This window comes from Aulostomus chinensis, chromosome 6 (genome assembly GCF_037954235.1).
Source record: "Aulostomus chinensis isolate RoL2024-O1b breed Wild chromosome 6, RoL_Achi_v1.0, whole genome shotgun sequence".
Taxonomy (NCBI): domain Eukaryota; kingdom Metazoa; phylum Chordata; class Actinopteri; order Syngnathiformes; family Aulostomidae; genus Aulostomus; species Aulostomus chinensis.
In genome coordinates, this window is record NC_141325.1 from 27,068,168 (window position 1) to 27,092,104 (window position 23,937).

The following is a 23,937-nucleotide window of genomic DNA, read 5'->3' on the forward strand; positions in this document are numbered from 1 at the left end:
AAACAGGTTACACAAAGAAGAGCACAAAGGAGAGGTTTCGCTTCACCTCCACAATAACAACTCCATCCTAGGGGACCATATATGTGTATGTGAATTCCAATGCTACGCACAGTTGCACAACATGCAGGTAGCAAATATATGCATTTGAGTTTAAGTGGGTGTATGTAAACAAAGTGGGCCATTGGGGGCCTTATTGTACCTCAGTGTGTGTTAAGTAAATAAACCAGACTGGAACCAAGTGCTTGGCGAGACTCAATCGCTAGTTGTGATGAGTCACTGGCAGATAGGGGATTTCAGGGTGGACTAAGGGATATAGACTATATAACAGAATCCAACCTCTCAGTCAAATGATATAGCCATTTGGTGGCTCAGTCTTCAAAATATGAATGATGACCACAGAGCAATTTAGAATAAACTTTGCTGTTGCAAAGTTAAATGCAGCACTGCTCTCACTATAATCACGTCAGGTACATTTGTTAGTGCAAGTAGCAATCTGATTTGTAGCAGCAAGCTGAAAAATAACAGCTAAATGAAATGAAAGTGGACAGTGTTGTCAACATGCACCATCTTTCACACCCCATTGCCCCTTGTCACTCACTCAAAGGGCATTTCCACTGGCTAACTTCGGCTCGGCTCAGCTCGGCTTGGGTTGGATCGGTTTGGCCCCATTTCCACTGGCCCCAACACGGTACTAACCATTACAATTTTGGTCCGTGCTCCGCTGGGATCCCAGGTGAGCCAAGCAGGGACTAAAATGTGACGTAAACACATAGCGGGGCACTGATTGGGTAACTTACACACTTAAGTTGTCTACTTTGTATCATCTTGGCCTCTGTGAAATACTGGTCGATCGCTTGGTCTTCTATACTTTCCTTGGGTGTTCTGTTTGGCCACTTGAAGCCTAGCCTGTCTGTCGTCTCTTACTTTTAGCTCAAGCAAAAACCACTGACCGAGCAACAGGCATAACGCTGCCTCCATGTCCTCCATTGTTGTTGTTGTGTCACACACAAATTACATTGGGGGACTGTCGGTAGGTGAGTCTATCCACGCTGACGTGGTACCCAGCTAGTGGAAACGCACCCGTACCGACCCAACCTGACAAACAATTCTCAAAATAAAACCCCAAACCATGGCCCCTATTTTGCCCTGACCTATAGCCATGTTAAAGGTGAAAACATTTTCCACATTTGTACACCTACATTTCAATTCACACTTGCAACTGAAAGAGTTGCACTGTTGAGCCTTGCAGATGAGTGAACTCTAATGGGCAAAAGGCTTGGTCTGGGAACATCAGAAGTCTATAAAGAAGTGCCCTGGAGAGTACAGCTCAGGGGAGGGTGCTGCTAGGTCTCTCAGCATAGGAATGTGGCACCCTGTCAGGTCTCATAAGGATTTATCTCCCCGGAGCCTCATTACCAAAGGGCCTTGGACAAGGCTCTCACTCTACCTTTTCAGTCACTCACCCTCAATACTGAGCTGCTCACGAATACTGTACACGCATGCAAACACTTGCCTTACTTACATCATGGGTGGCCTAGTTGATGAAGCGTGAACTGGAGTATTTGGACCAAATGGTATTTGAACTCTAATGTCTTGATGAAATAATGTGTATTTCTCGAAAATCTGTGGCGTCATACTAACACTGATTTAATGCCTTCAAATCTGCATGTTTGACAGCATGTTATAGGCCTTCAAACACATTCAGGCTTACATTAATGCACTGTATAGAAGCAACTGTACCATAAAAGGTTTTGTTTTCCCTTTGAGTGTTGGACTTCTACCAAAAAGTTTTATATGTGATGAATTTGTTGACTATATAGTTCTTTCATCTTGAGATCAGACTGCCCTGACAATGTCAGACAGTGAGATGCTTTAACTGCCAAAACAATCTAGTAACTTCTAAATCAACCTATATTTATTTGTAAACAATTTACCAAAAGAATTTTAAAAGAACAGTAAAGAAGATGCTGTCACCCTACTCCTTCTCCTTCCTCATCCACCCAACTACAAGCTGAAAACAAAGCTTGCAATGACCCCCACTGAAACTCCAACAGGGTTTTTTAAGATCTGGGTGAAGAACAAGGTCAAACTGTAGTCCCTCTCTTCCGTGCTCCTCTTTATGATGATTGAATTGAACATGTTGGTCTAATGCCTGAATACGCACCCAAGTGTCTTCAACACACAAGTGAGGATGGCATTCTTACTTTGTCCAATCAGTGAACATTTCCAAGTAACTTTCAACACAGTTGGAACCGAAGAGAGTCAAATTGGAAAAACAATGTTGTAGGTAATCTGTTATAAATTCTTGATCCTCTCAATGTGCTCCTCCTCACTGCCCATTTTAAAAATTCTAAAAATCAACACGTAATTAATTTCACTAATGTACATGTTTCTGGTAAAATCATGATGCCAGTGAGGGTTTTGTGGTGGATATTGATTGGCGTTTACATGCGCCAATGGTGGTGAAGGTGCATAATACCAACTGCATGATAGAAAATTCAAAAGTACTGAATATCAGTTGCAGTTATCGGCCAAATTGTTATTTTAAATATCATGTCAGTCTTGAATTTCCACACTCATTCTCAGCAATTTTTCCACTGTTTTATCAACTACTTATTTCACCATATACGTCTAAGGTAAGTCATCAATTGACAGACTGGTGAAATAAGATAAAGCATTTTCACTGGCCCAAAAAATTAGTACATCACTAAGTGAAAGATAAGTCAAATGTTTGTCATGTTTTCCCATGAAAAGCTTATCAAGGCATATACAATTAATCCATTACTAGGTTATTAAAATACATTTGACATATACTAAGTGAACAAACCATAGGGACACAGGTTTGCAACAGGGGAAAAGTTTTTGTTGAATGATGGACTAAAGGTAACTAAATCAGGTGATACTGCATCGACAAGAGCATGTTAAGTGCTAAACTAATCAAAATAAAGCAAACTAAAGAGTGCAGTTAGAACTTGGACCGTGACTACAAATATCTTTACTTGAACCAATGGGCAACTGAAGAGAAAAAAGGGTAGTGATGCTAAAATCGAGATGAATCTCTCATTACGGCAAGGAGGTAAGATCCAAGGCAATGATAAAAAGATGAAATGCCCTTTACTTTGTTGACACTCTCACACTAATTCTAAATGTTATCTTACAGAGAGGAGCCTCGCTGGGCAGCAGGTGAAGTAATTATTGTGTGGCTGATTCATGTGTAATGCAAACTCTGGTGCAACATGGGTTGGCAATTTCACTTTGCTAAAACCACTTAACTAAAGACATCACGCCTTCTGCTTAACTTTCAGACAGAATGTCTATGTTGCAACATAAAGTCGCCCACTGTTGAGTGAAATGTGAACACCTGTATTCAACATCTCTTACTCTTATTAGCATCAGTGCTGCAAAAAAATGAACACTTTCCATTTTCCTTAGAGCTTCGACAACACTGACTAACATGACCACTTTGGAAACAAGAGGGAAGTTTGTAATCGAGGAAGAGTTGAATTGTCCTAAGGGATGATGTCTAAAGCCCTATTCCCACTGGCCAAAAAAACCCAATAACACACTTCATTTTTCTGCAGTGGGAACAGCTTTAATTGTTGTCAGTCCCAGGTCAAATGACTCTGCTGAAGGCATGAGTATTTATCTGCTACGGCCAGCATCGATGGGAACGAAACACCAAGGTGAACACATAATTTGCAGCCACCTTCAGGAGCTTTCAATCTCTGACCCACACACGACAAGCTGTTGAGGCTCCACAATTTACAGTACACACAGAGGCAATAACAGGTTGTCACCACTATTGGTAGCTTCTGTAACTTTGTCCTCTCAGCCACAAACTCGACCATACAAAAATTGTTACAGAAATATTTCTTTAAAAAGTCCCATACCTCATATTTTCCCTGCACTGTTTCCTCAATAAGCAAACAAGAAGAGGCTTAAACCAAACCAGGCTGATATTTACATCAGTTTCCATCATACCGATGTATCCATCGTCCATCGTCATCTTCCGCTTATTCCTACACATTAAGGGTCGCGGGGGGGCTGGAGCCTATCCCAGCGTCAACGGGCGAGAGGTGGGGTACACCCTGGACAGGTTGCCAGTCCATCGCAGGGCCAACATAGAGAGACGAACAACCATTCACACTCACATTCATACCTACGGTCAATTTAGAGTATGCAATCAGCCTAGTCCCCAGTTGCATGTCTTTGGACTGTGGGAGGAAGCCGGAGTACCCGGAGAGAACCATACCGATACATCGAATGAATAATATCATTTAATAAGGATAATTTTGCACATCCCTAGTTAAAGATATCAGTTTTATTTAATTTTGTTTGCAAATGTTTCAACCCATTAACAGACAGCTATCATAGCTCACCTCTTCACTGACATTTCTGTTATCCAGCAGTAGGTGGTTAGCGCTAGTATGTCTGCCCTGGCTATCTTGGCGTAAACTTCTCCTTCTTCTCCTCCGAGTTCTTTTCAAAGTATTTAGTGCTAGTAGATCTTCATGGCATAAAGTATTTGGGTTGCAAGTACCGATATCTGACACCCTCAATATACCACAATTAATACCACTATACCACTAATTTATACATAAGAGACAAGCATGAGACAAGCATGACAATGTAGCTCAAATCTTTAAGATTACCTATCTGTAGCCTTTCTAGTTGAAATGGTTCCATACTGTGCTTTGTTGAGTTCATTTCATCTTTTTTTTTTTACCTCTGGTTAACAGTTCATAAAGTCATTAGCAGAGTGTCTATGCAAAATATCCTGCAGACCAACATCCATTATTAGTTGTAACCATTCCTGGATAACCGTTGTTGACATCCATCACTGGTAGGTTATGTTTTACATTATGCATTGGAGGATTCCAGACTCAATTTTAAATATAATCAGCCGAGAGCAACAAATGGGTTTAACATATAAGAAGCCATTCTTCTCTGTCTCTTTGATGATATGTAAAACAGGATATACCTGATTTTACATAAGTAGTTTGAGTCATCATAAAAGCACACGTACCGTGTTGTCTGATCTGGTATCTAAAAATACCAGCCTCATTGATTCATATGTCTTCATCCCCAGATGTGGTTGTCCAGGTGTGGCAATGCTATACAGAGAGCAGCAACTGGATTTCCTGACTGTCCCTTCATGCTGACTGTCTCAGAGACACTGAAATTACATAAGGCTCTTCCCTCCCCCTCCCTGATGACCAGAGTAGAAGCAGGGCCTTCATACATAGACAGACACACGCAAGCACGCACGTGCACACACACACACACACACACACACACACACACACACCCTTGTACTTATATCTTTGTGAGGACTTTCATTGACATGATGCATTCCATTGCCCTTTACCCTAAACCTAATCATCTCAACTGACTGCCTAACCCTAACCTTGACCCTAAACCTAACCAGAATCTAATTATAACCTCGATCTTAAAAACAAGTCTTGACCTTCAAATGGCCCTTTGAAGATGTGAGGACCTGCTAAAATGCCCTCACTCTGTTGGTTGAATTCGTATTCTAGTCCTCAATATCTTGCAGAAAGTACAAGAACACACACACACACACACATGCTGACTGACTCCCTGTAACCATGGAGGCACAAAGGCGCACCACCAAAACACACCAGAGGGTCTGAAATTCACTCTTTGTTCACAGTGACCAGAACACCGACACTTGGGCCCTTTGTTTCAGTTTATTTTCACACAGACAAAGATCAGAGCAAAACCAACTGTGTCACATTGTCACTACCAGCCACATGTGACTGTTGTCACCACTTATTGGTTAGCTATGTCTGGGTATATAGAGGAACATCCTGCATTCTGAAGTGACCCATGGTTCAATGACTATAAATGTGGAAAACCCCTTCAGAAACAATGACATGCAACTATCCAGATAACAGCTATTAAGTGCACTAATATTTTTTCAATTATGAGTGTTTCTCTTTTTACAAAGTTACATATTCTAAACCTGTGGCCATGTATGTTGTAGACATCTACAATAAGTGCATTTCAGGAGGTGGGCTCGCACGCAATCCTTAACTATGTGGACAACCACATCAGTGTTGAATGAGTGTGTGTTGCATTTCATAATGGTACTTTATCTGATGCAAAAAAAAAAATCTGCATTATATATCGGCTTTCCTGCTCTCCAAATATCGACTGAAAATCCCCCGTTGGTCAACCACTAATCACCTTAACTGCTTCAATCCTTTGTAGTACGCAACATGTGGTCAGTCACAACCTACATCTTCTACATCTGCTACATCTCAAGAAACAACCCACAGGCAGTGCAGTGGGTTTATTTGTGTGTGTTCTTCCTTGTTGTTGCTGCTGGGAGCATAAACAGATTGGGCAGAAGAAGCTATGGTTAAGGTCTGGTTTGGTTTAGGCACAAAAACATTTGGTTAGGTTTATGGAAAGATCACGTTTTGGGTTCAAAAAAAAGCCCTGCTATTTACACTCCCACGTGCATTACTTACATCTACAATTGTGACAGAGTCAGACAAAACAATTGAAACAACATGGAGTGAGAAAATGAGTGGAGAGAGGAAATTTTTGATAGCAGAGCACAGGTCAGCTCAACAATGAAGGATTTTGTTTGTTTTATGAAGTCAGACTGATAAATTATTAAATCTAAAAAAAATAAAATAAAAAATGTCCAAAACCAGAAACAGTTATAGAAGCTACCAGACTGACTACAATAGAACTCGGTAAAAGATTTATCAGCTTATGGCAACTCAGCCTTCCATTTAGTTCATGTAATTAAAAGACAACCAGCAAAACCATGGTGTCCCCGCAATGACAAACAGCTACAGACCAGTACTGACCGGCCCAACCTGATGCTTCGCAGCAGACTTCAACCTGTAGTCGGTGCTACGGTGGGAGGTTTCAGCCAGAGGGAGCTTCTGCAACAAGGAGGAGTGCTTCACCTTGCTTCTGCTGGCCTGCCAGTGGAGAAACAGAAGCTGCAGCACAATCAGTCTGCAGCTTCTGACCCCTCACACACTTTTATTTAAACCAGCCTGCTGCCTGTGACACCAGGAAAAAAAATTATATATATACACACACACACACACACACACACACACACGCACACAAACATATACATACACACACACAAACATATACAGGATACATACATACATACATATATACACATATATACACACATACAACCAATCAAAAGTTTGGACACAACTTCTCTTTCAATGTTGTTTCTTTAGTTTTTACTCTTTTTTTACATTGTAGATACGTACTGAAGACGTCAAATATGTGCCTTGCTGGTGACACTGTTTTGATTTATTCAAAACTGAACACTGAACCAGCATGGCTACCACAGCAACCTGCAGCGACACGCAGTCCCATCCAGTTAAGGAGACCAAAGACTGATGGAGTGCTGCGCCAGATGACCTCCACAGTCACCTGACCTAAACCCAATAGAGATGGTTTGGGATGAGATGGACCGCAGAGTGAAGGCAAAAGGGCCAACAAGTGCTCAGCATCTCTGGGAACTTCTTCAAGACTGTTAGTAACTATTTCAGGTGATGACATCATGAAGCTCACTGAGAGAACGCCAAGAGTGTGCAAAGCAGGAATCAAAAGAAAGGGTGGCTATTTTGAAGAATCTAAAATATAAGCAGTGTTTTGAGTTACTTCACGCTTTTTTGATTACCACATAATTCCATGTGTTCATTCATAGTTTGATGCCTTCTGTGAGAATCTACAATGTAAATAGTCATGAAAATGGGGTGGGGGGGGGGGTAAATGAGGAGGTGTTTCCAAACTTTTTGACTGGTAGTGTATATATACATACTGTATATATGTCTCTTTAATTGTGTTGTCATCCACCTGATTTGATTTTCTTCATTTCAAATTTTCATAAAGCATAAAAAAAATCTCAAAATACTCCACAAAAGATTAAGCATTTGTAAAGGTGTGTTGTGTTTTTCAAACCACTTGATGTGGTGAATGAAAGATGAAAACCCCTTTTGCAAACAAGCTAAGTAACAGTGAACATCTAACTTTTACTATAAAGTAAAAAGAACTTTGACTCTCCAGATGGACATAGAGATTATTTTTTTCTGAGCAGAGGTTGACTCAACACTGTGGCTGAACAAAAGCTGCTGTTCAAAGAAATGATAAAAGCAGCAACTTCAGATAGTAAGGGAGTAAAAACGTCCATCCAATCCATGAACCATTCATTTATTCACATCCATACAAGCTTTAGTGTGAAGTGAATGAATGAGGAAAGGAAACAGTTGTCTGCCACTGTTAAAGAGACAATACAGAGAAAGACAAAGAGTTAATACTTAACAGTAGTTAAACATTTTCTTTCAGGAATTTTCAAAAAAACTTTGCCACACATTTGAATGAAAACACAAGTTACGACTGATGCATAACAGAGGATTGAGTTGAAGTAGGGCCCGACCGATTAATCGGCCGGCTGAATTAATCGGCCGATTATAGCCATTAGAGCATAATCAGTAATCGGCAAAAAGTTGGCCAATTGATGCTGATTTTAACACTTAATTTTCAGTGATAAAACACCATTAATATGGGGTTTTTCTTCGAAAATTTGTACTTGTGTATCCAGTAGAGGCCACTCCGGCTCCTCTCTTTTCATGCTCTACAGCAACCCCACAGTGTGAAAGTAAAGTAGCGTACGGTACCAAACAGCCAACAGCGCATACGCACTAAAATTGAGCAGTTTGCCTCAGTGGTAAGTTGATAATAAGTAGTTTGTGAAATGAAAAGGTTTTCAGTTTCCCATCACGCGCCTCGTTGTGTTTGTCACGCTTCACTCATATTATTAGTCGAGCGTGACATGATATGTTAGCAAGCTAAAGAAAGTTAGGATAACCTAATTTAAATATTATCCATCTTGCTATTTAAATGAGTCAGTCACGTTACCGTAATTGTTCAATATATTGGTTATCCCGGCTGTGAGTGTGAATGGTTGTCTGTCTATATGTGTTGGCCCTGCGATGGACTGGCAACCTGTCCAGGGTCTTACACCGGAAGGCAAGGCAAGGCAAGGCAATTTTATTTGTAGAGCCCGTTTTCACCAACAGTTTGTCTCAAAGGGCTTTCCATGGCATCATAACAACATCCTCTGCCCTTAGACCCTCACATCGACTGAGGAAAAACTCCATAGAAAACCTTTAACAGGGAAAAATCTGAGAAACCTCAGGGTGAGCAACAGAGGAGGATCCCTCACCCAGGACGGACAGACATGCAGTAGATGTTGCTACAGACAAGAAAACAGTTTACAATGCAAAAGGCTGCTGGGATAGGCTCCAGCCACCACCCACCCAACCCCAGCAACCCTTAAGCAATAGAAAATGGATGGATGGATGAATGAATGGATAGTTCTTCAAACAGAAAATCAGAATTGGCAAAAAAAAAAAAAAAATCAGCAGGTCCCACTAACAATAAAAAAAGTAAATCGGAATCTGCCACAAAAACAAAATGCAATCAGTGCATCTGTACTTTTTTTAAATGTTTCTTTTTCATTCCTTTTTTACTAAACTAAAAGCCAAACTAGGGACTGGAGTTGGAAACAAACAGGAAGCACAATGTCTGTATGCAGAACATCAGTTTATTTAAAACAAGTTGAAGTGGCACAATGTTAACTCGCATTGTCCTGACCAAATACACACAAACCCAATTAATTTAAGTTTGCCTGGTAAAAAAAGTAGAGTCAATACTTTTTGTAAGAGGAATAACATTACTACCCTATTATAACTAGGTCCTAAAGAAAACTACATCGATTTAATAATAATGTAATAACATAATAAGATACAGAGTGTGAATGATTGCCTCATATAAACATTAGTGAATTACTGATGCACAACTTTATGCTCTAAAGGGCTCCTTTGTCACATTGTTTCCTGTGGTGCTGAGGTACAAAGTCTCACCTTATGAATTACTCTTTATTCTCTGCTCTTAAAAGTCCACCTGACATTAAGCCCTCCATCCCTAGGAGCAGAGGAAGTAAAACTGAGGAGAGCACTTGTCTGCTGGGCTGACCTACTTCCTCCTTACAGCTATTTAATTATTCAAGAGATCTGAAATGTTCTTCTGTATGGCAACATGCAACCCGAATGCAGTTTGCCTCTTATGACAGTAGCCTTACAGATCATCAATCTAAGCGTGAGAGGGTGTGTGTGTGTGCGTGTGTGTGTGTGTGTACATTGTGTCAGCATTTCAAAATACTAACAGCCATACATGAAGTGTTATGAACACATAAAAACCTGAAGAAAGACTTGATATGCAGCAAGTTGTTTCATTCGTTCACGGGATGAGTAATTTGTTTACAGTCACGGACTCAGTCCGCATGTCAAGACAAGAATTAAATCCACCTACAAAATTACATCATAGCCTGTAATTACACTCTACTTAGGCTCATACCTTTCACTGGAGTATACTACTCCTTTTTACACTGTACGGTCATCAAACCTAAGGTGTATGTCCTGGGATGAACTTACACACATGCGTTCCAAAATGTGGAAAATAAAACTATGTTGTAACACTCTTTCAGGAGTAAAGCAAGAGTAATGTCCTACGACATGCTGTCATCGGTGTTGCGTAACAAGAGTCAAGTGAATCACTTACCACAGAGCCATTTCTAATCTCTGCTAATACGCTGTCTGCCTCTCTTTTAGTATGCTTAGGTGACTGGTTTCAACAGCAACAGCAATTCAAAGGCAGCAGAATCAAAATAGAAAGCCGTGTGAACAACGAAGGAATTTAACTTTGGAATTACAATTCAACCCCATAATGACCTCAAGAACAGTCAACAATTTAAAAGTCTTCCTTTGGTTTAATGGTTTTATCAAGAACCCAAACAAGTAAAATGAGCAGCATTTAAGTCCAAGGGTGGACAATGAACAGGTCAGGAAAAAGCAAGGATCAAAAACAGTCTATAGGGATGTCATAATGTTTCTACTCAATAAAGTATTTAACTTGAACAAATAAATAAATGGCCATAAAAAACTATGAAGTAATTGAAAGCTGTTTGTGTAAATTTAATAGTAACACATCAACAAGAATAGTTCTGACTACTATACATACACATTATTACACATGATCAAATTACTAAACACAATGCAGGATGCAAATTATGATGTATTTTTAAATACTTGTTGATTTTATTAACTGAATTATTTTATGGATTTTTCAACTCGTTAATACTGATAACCTATGTGCACATAAACTGCATCTAACTTGCAAATAAGCTGGAAAGCGCCGCTGCTATATTGACCAATAGCATTTGCTCGTGTGCCTTCATTGAGTTCTTATCTGACATAATTGAAAATCAAATCTAAGTACACAACAATAATCACAACAAATTCAATCATTTATTTATTCATTCATTTTGACGGGCAAAATTATGAATGCAATCTATTTCTTATTTAGAGTCAGAAATGAGGCATCTCACTGGCTACCAACCAACAAATCAGACAAAATTCAATGTAATAGCATCATTCTGTTCACAGTTTAGTGCATAAGCAAGAAAGCCACTCACAATAAATGGTTATGTATTCGTGTAGAGTGTTGTAGAACTAGGGAACTGTTCTTCTGTCACAGATATCTGTCAATGCTGCACTTACGCCACCATGTTATAAGCACCTGATAAAATAACATACAAACAAGCTTCCTCGATCATAGAGCCACCAACACTGGCGACCCTGAAAGAAGCAGCCAGCCTTGGTCTGAAGGAGGATCAACCTCAGAGAGGCTGGTGCCCACTGCTCCCCTCCTCACTGTCTGCACCCACAAGCCCTGCTGTGTGTTGTCTGCTAAGACAGGCAATCCGCTTGTGACCCACATCTACAAAGTTAAACACATTTCTATCAGACTTGTTTTTTGGCTGAACTGTCATTTTGCTCATTTGAGTATTTTTCTTTGGCTTCCTGACCCTACCTGTAGACAGGTGTGCTTTCCATGCATTGGCCTCCATAACCACATGAAATGGTAGCTCTCACAAATAAAGCACCAACTTTTTGGAATTTGTGTAAATTATTGAGCAAAGCAGCAGAAATTCCTGGAGGACCAGAAAAACCCCTTTAACCCACAGCGACAAACACGGAACCAGCCTGACCTTGAGACCCCATTAACCCCTGGGCCACCAGCTCCACAATATCCACCCCCTCAACATGTCTTGTAACTGCCCGTGAGATCAGGTCAAAATCCTGAGGTAATGGTAACTTGCATGAGCCACATGGATTTGATGCATTATGCTATGATGTTACAGCAAAATAAGAAGGTGCTTTTCTGAAATTACATGCCACAGCCAGATTTTTTCTATTCAGTGACTCAAGAAAACAGAATTATAGCTCAAATTCAGCTCAACTGCAGCCACTGGACCTGAGGTAGCATAGAGTCCAGTTCAATGGAACTTTGACCGAGTGATTCAAGGCGCAGCAACACACCAGCTGTGCTTGATCATAATATTCTACCACACTGACTCAAGCATAACATTCTCCACACACAAAACCTACCAGGTGCAATCCACTAGCGAGCAGAGAGAAATGCTAGACAGCTGCTGTTACTCATTCTCTGAGAGGGAAGCAGGTTGGGAAGAGGGAATGCACTTGAGAGGCAGTTTCACGGTGACTGCCTCATATTTCCCTCTTTGGTTTCCGCATTTTAATTTGAGCATTCATGAAGTGCACCACCACATACCAAAGCTGTGTAATTTCCCTATAATCTTTGTTCATGCGAAATTACTATAAATATAAATCTAAATTCAACTTGTACTCTCAAATGGTCATTGCTGGGACTGTTACATCTGAACTGAAGGGTAACTGGATTTGGCTAAATTGAAGAACCACACCTTTGGACAAGTAGATGTTGATCATCTCTGTGTAGGGATTTCCACTACATATAATGTGCAGTGGTGGCCTGCTGCAGTGAAATTTTAACAGTATACAAGTACTTTGTGCATTCATTTACAATACTTCATTCACTTACCTGATCCAAAAATAACTTGGTTAAAATGAATGAAGAAAATTTAGTGGTGCCTGCCTGGACTCAAGATTTTGGATATAAAGCGGACAACATAATATCTGTTGTCTTTCTGTCTGTGCCCACACTAGGGCTGCAACTAACGTCTATTTTAATAGTCGACTAGTCACCGACTATTGAAACAATTAGTCGACTAATCGGATAATTATTATTTTTTTCTTAAATTTAGCATGAAGTTGATTTAATGATGTGGCAAATGATAATAAACACAAGAAAGATGGGTACAATGAAAAATACATCTTTTATTGATTTGATTTTATTGATTATTGCTCAAGCTCTCTTTTATAGCGAAAATACGCTCATAAAATGTACAATGTATGTCATAAAAACCGTATGGGCTTGAATGTTACTTGAATCTCACCAAGGCGAGTCAGACTCCGTTTCGTTCAACTGCCCAACATGCTTTCTCTTTAAATGTTTGTGCATCACCGAGGTACTGCCATGATACGCAAAGTCTGCTTAGCAAACTTTGCAAGTAGTCTTCTTATTCGCCGTATCCAGGCTAAAATGCTCCCAAACTTTAGAAGTTTTGGTACACGTACCTGATGTTGATGCCACCATTTTTGTATGTTACTTCTCAGAGACAGAGATGCTACTGCGCATGAGCGACTCTCGGCAGAGATTATAATCAAGTGAGATGCATCACTCTGTTGGAAAAACGCGTCTGCCGACCATAGTCGACAATGGAATTCATTGTCGACTATTTCTATTATCGCTTTATGTCAACAACGTCGACTAATCGTTGCAGCCCTATCCCACACTTGTAAGTTCTACAATTCTACAATTTCATTTAGCAGACAAAGCGACGTACAACACAAGCAAGAATTCAGACTTAATTACAATACAAGTTGATTGTATGTCATCAGCCAAATTCACAATAAAGCTGCTCTCAGGTACATGTGTCAGTTTCTGTTAAAAGTCATTGGAAAAAGTAAGATTATGAAACAGCGAATAAGCAGAACTCAGTTTTTTAACACTTCATCTTCTTGTTTTAGCCAATGCTACCGCTAAGAGCTGCTAAAACTCTTGATTTTATAGACATGACGTCAGCTTACAAAACCCATACGAGCACGACTGAGCTGTCATTTCAGCTGCATTCGCAAATAAAACAATCACTTAAGGAGAGAATTAGTGGCTGCTGAGGATTCTTCTAAAATGCTACTCATGTGCTTGTGGCACCAGCAGCTTCAACATCATCAGGGGACAGTTGCTTATGAGGTTTGTTATCATTAACACTGCATGTAATATTACCAATCGCAATAATCTTTATTAAGGATCTAATCATTACTTCAATGCTGTCCAAATCCTACACCAGTTCCAATTAATATTGATCCTCATCCCTCTTTGGGAAAGATGTTGCTATCTGATCCCCAGTAGCAACTATGTATATTTATCTTGTGAGAGTTTCCTCAATAACCGCTCAGGTTTGCTCATAACTGTGAAGAACTGATTACTCACGCCCATCCCAGTAATATTTGTTATTTATTCATTTCAGCTCAGTACCTCTGCTGTCACAGGCTGAGGATATTTTCCTCACCTTAACATACAAAACAAACCAAAACCGCGACCCAAAAATGAACCATAGGTTTGCTGAACTGTTACCCCCTTAAACTCAAACCTATCTAGCTCCATACCTCTTTACACAATTTGTAAGTTAATCAAAAGAGAAAAATGTTAAACATTTTCTTCTTAAAATAACATTTTTTGCAACCCACCTGAAAGATGACAATTTGACATTTATGCCTTTGATGGCAGCCTTCATCTACAACGCAACAAACCTTCTCTTTCCCTGTGAGCATTCATCTCTCAAACAATAAAAATGACCAAGAAAGCCTTGTTTCATGTCAGTACCATGTTTCATAATATGAGCAGAAATGTAACTAACAGCGAAACAGACTCCCTGAGGCACGTCACTGAGCACCAGATTATCTTTGCCCTCGTCACCCTTTTAGATGGGGGGGAGATGTCTCCTCACCCTTGTTTACCCCCTTTGCAACGCAAACTGTTGACACTATACTGACTTCACACAGCAATTAAGTCATGTCGCTGGGGGTGTCACACCTTCCGTGCTAGACCAAACAATGACGGAATTGAACGTTCCATTTCATCCTCAAAATCACAAGTGTGACCGGGTAAAGAGCAGGAATCCCAACAATACAGACATGAAGGCTGTCAAAATCTTTCAAACAATGATGTTCAAATATTTTTTCTTAAAGAAAAAAACAAAACCCAGACTTGGACCAAGTAAGGAATGTATTTTGATGTCTAATGTACGCAGAGGACAAAACAATACAACTAGAGCAATATATATATATATATATATATATATATATATATATATATATATATATATATATATATATATACATACCTACAACAGAAGTTAAGGAACACAGCCTGTATACCTACACAGTACAAATGAACAAAAACATTTCATATACACTGTGAAGGTTCATTTAAGAACTGACACAGACTCCTCTCTTGTTCTCTTTTCCACTGTCTCTGTGCCGTGTTTGGAACGAGAACTGAGAACACTGCCTCTCGGAGCGAGATCAAATAAATTCTATTGAAATTAAATATTTCCAAACGGGGCTTTACAGATGGCTCGGTCTGCAGATCACTGTCTCTGCTGCAGACAAAATTTAGCAACTGCGATTGTGATCTCTCCAACTCTTGCATACGATTAATCATCAAATTAGCCACTCAGGTGCGTGTGACCCCAACCCATTACACATTCTGTAAGTGCAGTGGTTCAGGTCCATGTGCAACTTAACAGACAAACAAACATGTCAGTAGAGTAGCCTCACAATCCCAGATGGAGAATCTGACCCGAATCTACTGTGACGTTGCCTTCTTTTCCATACTTAAGCTATATTCACATTTAGAATATTTATTGACACCCCTAATGGAAGCACTTATGAGTTCCGTGGGTCCTTAGACTCTCAAGCTCCCATCTTGGTGTTGTATCAGGACAGCATCACCAAAAATTCTAAAATAGGACATAAACACAACACTGTTGACAGATTATGCTAAAACTAGCGTCCTGGTGGTATGTCAACATAAAACACCAGTAATAGAAGGGTTTTTCCATAAGGCAGATCCCAGTGATGTGTGTGAGGATGAGCTAATCTATGCTTTAGTTTAAATACTTACTAGCATTATTTATAACTTCTCCACAAACAAAAAGGCACCTAAATGTTCTCCTCTATGAAAAACACTGTCACAAAAGTCATTGGCGAAGGGCTTCAAGAATTTGTTAACTGCAAAATGACCAGTGGAAAACTTTAATTTTGAAGCAGCAACAGAAAATGTTAAGGCTAAAAAGCTCTCAGTGTTGTAGTTCCTGTTTTAAAATTGCATAAAAATATATACCTGAACTAAATAAAACCCGACGGAAAAGAGCAAAGGCACCATTTCAAAAAGCAAATGCTACATTTGCTGTGGCCATTGTTTCACATAGATGATTCATGAGCTTACATGAACATCTGGGTGGCTAAACACATGGGCTCATCTGTTTCCTGGGTTATATAATCAAAAAGGGACAGTTCTCCCCTGGTTCAGACCATGCAAACAGTCTGGTTTAGTTTCCAAGTTATGAGAGATGTTGCCACCACACAGCTAGAGTTCATTTAACTCTGATGTTTTGAGATAGTAACAAATGTTTTAGACACTGATCCTTTGTGGATCCTGATCAGTAAGGGCAGAAATAAATCACATGTTCTGACCCCATTTATACAGTATGCTACTTAGTTTCATCCATCCCAGGTAGCTTGCAACCCTGCTCTCCTTTATTACAGCTGGCAAACGCAAGCATTCTGCTGCATAAGCAAGAGAAAAGTAGCATGTGGATGAGAAAAAAGAAAGGGTGCACCGGTGAGTGCCTCTCGGTTCTGAAACTATGGTTGGCAAAAGGCACCGATTGGCCAAAATTGTGTCATAATGATGAGTAGCAAAAGGCAGTATACAAAACATTCAGGTTGGAGATTGTGAGTCAGTGCTGAATACCGCTGGTAAAATTTACACGAATGCAATATTGGCTTTAACTAATCATGATGAAGTTGCTTGATGACAGGCCACAGTTTATGTTGTTTGTTGTATTAAAGTACTCTCTCTGGCCAATGACTGTAGTCCTCCAAAAATACTCCAAAGATGTTTATGAGCAAAGACACTCCACTCTGAGTTTTCTTTGTTGTTATTTTGTTTTATGTAACTCCAGCAAGTCCAACAGTCTGATACCTGCTCGCTCTGTCTCTCTCTCGTTCTTCATTTTTATACAGAACCTTTTAAAGTAGGACCCTTAATATATAATGCGCCACAGCAGTTACATTAATGTGACACATTGAATAAACTTAAGTAAATATACATGTCTGATTCATATCTACTGACAAGCACTGTTAAGGAATCAGATGACGGCCAAAACACGACTGACAACATCCCTGATCTCAAAGTCTTGGCACAAACTCAAATCCATTCACACTGCAAACATTCCTCATGTAGTCAAGTGACAAAATATGTTATGTAATTTGAGTGAACCCTTGAACAAAAAAAAGAAGTCTCATGTAAACGCCATGCTTTGCTCACATGCTTATATGAACAACTGCCCCTTTGTCAATGGACGAAAATGAGGCAACCTGCTCAGCAAGTGTGACATCAAGTGTTATCATATAATTAACACACCACATATTCTTTAGGATTTTATAATGGGTATCTGTTTATCCAACCCAATGCTGTACAGTGCAATCTGACTTTATAATGTAACTTACTATTCCTTCAGAACATATTTATAGCAAGCAGAACACAAAAAACAATAGAAAAATTTTCATAAAATTATATAAATCCATATCTTTTTGGAAGACTTTTCTGGTTGTTTCCATTTGTTAACGTCTACACAGATTTCATACAAATTTAGGGTCTACGACACTATTATAAAACCTACAACTATAATAGCGTTAAACCATTCTTACCCTTAAATGTTTGACAACTTCATGCCATTACGTATATTGGACAGACTCAAAAGTCTGCCGAAATCTAATCGTAGCAGACATACAAACACACCACAGTCGATCTTCAAAACATCCCTTCTGTCTCAAATCTGAATCAACAACAAAAAACACTCCACATTTACTGTCAATTTGTACAAGATTTTTACATGAAACTGTTTAATTTGAGGAACCAATGTAAATTCAGCAAATTATTGTTTACGAGCAATGAACTAACAACGAAAAGGGTTGCGCGCTATCGAGAGATTAGCAGCTGACAGAGCCATGAACTTCATACTATCAATGTTTACAAACGAGGACCGGGCGCTCCGTACATAGTTGTTAGCAGAGTAACAAAGTCAGCCAAATTATTACCATAAACTGGCACATACACACATGTTGACATCATTTACAGAAACTGGACACTGATAGAACAATGAAAAGACTGGGATTTTTCGCCGAACACCTGAGTGTATGCTTAAATCAGTTCAGCAAAAGTGGCGTCAGCTACTCCGCAGTTCTGACAGCTAGCTTGCTCTGCTAGCACAGTTAGCTCGTAGCTAGCTTAGCCTAGCCATGTAGCACGTGTTCCTGATTTATAAAATAATTAACTTTAGCTGGCAATAGCCAGCTAACTAGGTTCACTGTCATGACAAGAGTAACAAGCTAGTTGTACGGCTCTCTCACATTTGATTTCAATAAATAAGTTATAAAGCTGTCACGTTAATGTATAATGTTAGCCTCGAAAAAGGTCAATACTGCTATGTATGTTTCTCCTCCAAAGAATAGCCAGACCCCGTCGTCCAACAACAGAGCAGACAGACCCCCCAAAGCAGCGGACAACCAGCTATGGAAGCTAACTAACCTTAGCGGCGGAGTGAGAGAGACCATTCAGCGGTGTTCTCGTACAGTGGCTAATGTCCAATCCTCGTCAGTCGGTCCAATTTCGCTTAAAGAGCTTCCCGCTTCGATGAAGTGTCTCGCCTCTTAATTAATCCACATGAAAGAGCAGTTTTCGTTTTCATTTGTTCCGCTGACGGTTCGGCTATACCGTGCCTATTCCTACACAATGCACTGGTCTGGTGCTACTCCCTACTGCTGAGACCATAGCGGGACTGAACCGCCTCTCCCTCTCTCAATAGGTCCGCATGCCCGCTCGCCCCTCCTCTTTAGGACTGCACACTTCCCATGCCCACAACAAATTCACTCACACAGCCATGGAGTGGTTCAGACACTGATCATGCATGATGTGACGCAAAAAGAAAAAAAAATCATGCATATTTCTGCATGAAATGATCTGTGACTGAAAGCATCACTCCTTACAAAACTAAAACGCGGGTTAAATCAGTTGCTTAGATTCACCCCATTCCTGCCTCTATACCAACAAATACTGTCAAACCGTCATCTTACAATAATGTCCCTTTTACATTTAAACTGTAAGAGGACCAAAAAACAAAAAACCTTCAGATGTGTTCCAAATGGGGGTTTGTTCAAGCGCAGACACTCCTGGAAGCTTACATCTGTGCTGCTTGATGCCCACAGAGAAGTACAAGCTGTGAATACAGTGACTCAGCATTGAAGGATAGTATTTGGGGGATCACAGCACCTCATGCTGTGCACATAGTTGATGACTCTGCTGAAGTCAATGCCCTCTAAATGGTCTGAAACCTCTCTGTCTGCCTCACACAGCTATACTGGCTTCGAAAACTGCCACCCATGCTGTAGTGATTCCAGCCACAGAAAATACTTAGTTTGAAAGCATTTCAGCTCGTTTGTGAAGTTGGAATAAAGAAAGAAACCCGCCGCTGGGTAATTTTCACAGGCTAAAATGGAATATTTCGTTTTAAGATGCGGGATTTTGATTTTGCATTATGCCAGTCCGCTTGGATAAGGCTCTGGCAACCTGACTTCACCATAAAACTATCTGGCACACTTCTGGCAGGCTATAACTTGACCTAAATTTCAGCGGCAGCCGTTGTCAGATGGGATTGTTTTTCTTCCCCGTGTTTTTCTTTCAGCTCTGTGGTTTGGGAGACCCCCTCTAACCATCAGCATAACCACCCTCTCTTCATCCAGCCATCACAGAGCAGGAAAGAGAGCAGTTTATTTCAGCAGGGCTTTCTAGACGGCAGGCGTTTGTCAGAATAATCTATCCCCATCTCTGCAATGCCCAATTTGTCAGCCCACTGATAAAGCACAAATGTTTCTCTCTTGCCAGTTTTGATGTCAACAGCTGTGCTTCATCTGCAGCCAGATACCCTGTCGGGTTAAATGCAGCTTCAGACACAGCTACAGAAATCTCACAGTGGGTCAGCGCTTCACAGCTGAATAAGATGCGCTGATTGAAAACACTGAATTTTGCAGCTAGGGTTTAATAATTGCGCAGTGTGGTCAAATGAAATATTCAAATAGCAAGGGCTGGGATTTTTTTGTTGTTGTTGTTTCTTAACACCCACAACAAATCACATTATGCTGTTGAAAGGGAGTGTGCTTATTTGACTCCAGCAAAAGAAAAAAAAAGTTTTTTTTATATTTTAAGTTCAAATCAAATGGCTCACTAAAACCACGAGTAATATTATAATATGTTGGAGATAAATGCGTCTTTCATCCCTGATCAGAACCCGCTCCACACGGAGCAGCTGATGTATCTGTTCCACAGGTTCTAATAAAGCACTAGAGAGCATTGTTCCAAACCATCCTGAGCCCACATAAAAGGCACCGCCGAGGGTGACTCCAGCAGATAAGCAGCAGACGTCAGAGATTTCAAAGGCTGCCACTTGATAGATGCACTGCACACACTCATCGTGGCTCTGAAATAAAAGATGAACAACAGAAAATCTTTTAGTACGGATAGGGGGCTGCAGGGAAAATCCTCATCAAAACAGCCGCCTTATTAAAAGACACGCTGCCATCCAGAGTGTAGCAGATTAATGGAGCTTTACTCCCCTTTGTGAACGATCAGCCTTGATTACAAATTCAAATAGTCCTTTGCCATATTCCAATAGTGTGGCTGATTTGAAACACATTATCATACTTGATTATTCTCAGCATGCGCTGTCCTTTGGGGACAGTATTTACGACGTGTTCATTTGGACTTAATTGGAATCACTGAAATCAGAAACATGCAATCTAGGCATGTTGTAATTCACATGAAATATCTTTAATTGAAACTGTGTGTCATCTGTAACTGGAGCTTCAGATGAAAGTGATGGATCGTATGTGGTACGTTTGGCTATTTATAATACCAGCATAATTACATGCCAGGTTCTTCCTTTAGCTGTGATGTACATTTTTAGCTGACACATAATTCATTCCGCCCATCGCCGGCATTTATTACTGTCATGACTGGGCTTGAGTGAAACACTCTGGGAAAATTATCTTTCTCTGGAGATGTCGGAGATGGCTATTTTATTTTTTTAATCATGGTGCCATTTTCTCATGCCATTCAAGGTTTACCGCTGAGCCCTGGAGTAGCCATAGAGAGGAGAAAAAATTCACAAGGTATGACATGTTTCATTATTTTAGGCCAGAATATATAACTTGTTCTCACATATTAATCAGAGTGACAACAAATAAATTATATTTAACAGCCACATATAAAGTTAAAGAAACAAGGTATATTTTGTGGCCAAAAATTAATCAAATAGGAGAAACAAGTTGTATCTTGTGGCCTCAAAATGGCTAAAACAATATTTCATAGCCACAAAATAACCACACTGAGAGAAAATGTTGTATCTTGTAGCCAACAATTAATCAAATTAAAGGAACAAGTCATATCTTATGGTCAAAATTACTAAATTGAGGGAACAAGTTATTTCTCATGGTCTCATACATAACTAAATTCAGGAAATGTGTAATATCTCATGACATCAAAAAAAAAAAAACAACTACATTTTTTATATTGCATGGCCACAGAATACCTAAACTGAGGTAACAGGTTTATATCCTGTGGCCACAGTATATATATTTTCATGTATATCTTCTCCCTCTTGCCACCTCAGGGCTCTATAGTTTACAAAGCGTCGCAGGACTGCACCTTACGGCCTTCTTGCCACAACAAAGACAGTACTGAGAGCAGAGAAGGCAGCATATCACTGAGGAGTCTAACTACTGCCTGCGTAGTTGGAATTCCTGCTTGACTTCCTGAGTCTGTCCACACCTGGACGACTGCCAGCAAGCACTTCTCTCTCATTTTTTCCTTTCCTTCCTTATCAATATCACATGTGTCTAAATGTTGCCGTTGAGCCATAGTATGAGTCTTTCCAGCCTCGCCCACACGTAATACAATGTATGTTTTATGTCTGTGTAACATCACATATCCATGCATTGTAATAGAGTATATTTATCACCGATACAGCCTTGAAATGGGTTGTTTTGGCGGAAATCCTTTCAACAACATCTGAGGTGTGTTTCATTAAATATTCAGGCCAGTCACATAACCACAGCGGTGCTCACTGCCGTGAGGACTGTAATCTTATTTTACACAGCAATACAGTATTGAGCTAATATGCCACACGGTGCAGAATGTGCTACAGTAACAAATCTGATTACATAACACGAGGCATTGCATGATGAAATATGTTCTCCATCGTGCGCCCTCGAATCGTGCTTCTTGTGTGTCGGAGGCTGCCGTGGGCGTGACAGACATATTCACACTTGTCCCGTGGCCAAGTGAACCCCTGTAATGAAACTGGCAGTGGCAAAGCATCGCTGGAGCTGAGCTCAGTCAGCCATCTGTTAGCTCGCATGGATACATGCAGAGTGGACCCTGTATGGACGTGTTCCAGCAAGACTGTCATGACATCAATGCAGCAACGGAAAGAAAAAAAATTCCTGTCTTGTCCTAATGAAAAAAGCATGTGAGGAGAGTATGATTCACTGCTGTTCATGCCTAATCCAGATCTCAGCGCTTCAGATAAATTAGATGCAGAGACATGATACAGCATATATTACACTAGATTTATCAACAGTTACACATGGGACTGTGACTTTTCAGAAATATGAAATAGACTGTCAGCCTGAATATTTGCTCTCTGATCGTATGTCACGATCTACAGACATCGCTAACACTGATGTCTTCCACATATGAAATCATGTCTTTCTTCGTACGTGACGCCATGGAAAAACCTTGAGTGTAGCGCTAAAAGTAAATGGTATCTCTTTGGGTTGACTAAAGAGATGAGTGTTGTTCACCTTTTTCAAGTAGAATGGAAAATATCTATGAATAATGGACATACACACTCAATATAACTGACAGGAAAAAAAAAAAAAGACATTCAATCTGGTTTCGTCCTTTTCCATGAGAGACACATCAGGAATTCCTTTCTCTTTCGTCAAGGACAAAGCTGTTTTTGGCTGCAGTTTCTCGCTCAGCCATACGCCCAGAGGTGAATTGCTTTTGCTCGGCCAACTCAAATATGGCTCTGCAGGAAGTGCTGAGCTGGATGGACCTGCACTGCTGCATCTAATGTTTAACGCCCAGTTAGTGCTGAGTCTTTCTCCACTTCTAAGCTATCTATCCAGCCTTTTGTCCATTGCTTGATAAGAGGCTGCTCACATCTTCACTTCTCCATAAGCTACTCCAGAGAAGATGTGTGGAAGGGGGAAATAGCAAGACTTTCAGGTATAAGGAGAAGAAAGTAGGGAGTAGAAGGGCTGCTCCAGCTCTGTATGAGGGAGGAAGAAAAAGAATAGTGGCATTTTCAGTGGGAGGTTGCAAGGGGAGGGGTTCAGAAGAGTGCAGAACCCCCATAAATAAAGCTAATGAAATGGCAGTTGAGTCTGGAGGGAGGTGGGATGGCTGGTTGGGTCTCACCCACTGTCTGATTTATCCTCGGTGTCCCTGTGAGCACAGCGGGTAGATCCATTACCTCACTTCATCAATAACATCCCATGGACAGGGCAAAAGGCC

At 40.3% G+C, this 23,937-nt stretch overlaps 1 protein-coding gene across 6 annotated transcripts in view; it reads right to left on the bottom strand.

Annotated features, from left to right (window-relative positions):
* The window catches only part of ncor2 (nuclear receptor corepressor 2), a 95,062-nt gene extending 75,919 nt beyond the window's left edge, over positions 1 to 19,143 (bottom strand). For 5 of the 6 annotated variants that reach the window (XM_086207279.1, XM_086207281.1, XM_086207278.1 and 2 more), the window contains exon 1: positions 18,892 to 19,142. The gene's annotated coding sequence lies outside the window, so the exon portion shown is untranslated. Of the gene's footprint in view, positions 1 to 18,891 lie in introns of all 6 variants that reach the window. The other variant, XM_086207280.1, reaches the window with a different exon arrangement.
* Between the last annotated feature and the right edge of the window lie 4,794 nt (positions 19,144 to 23,937).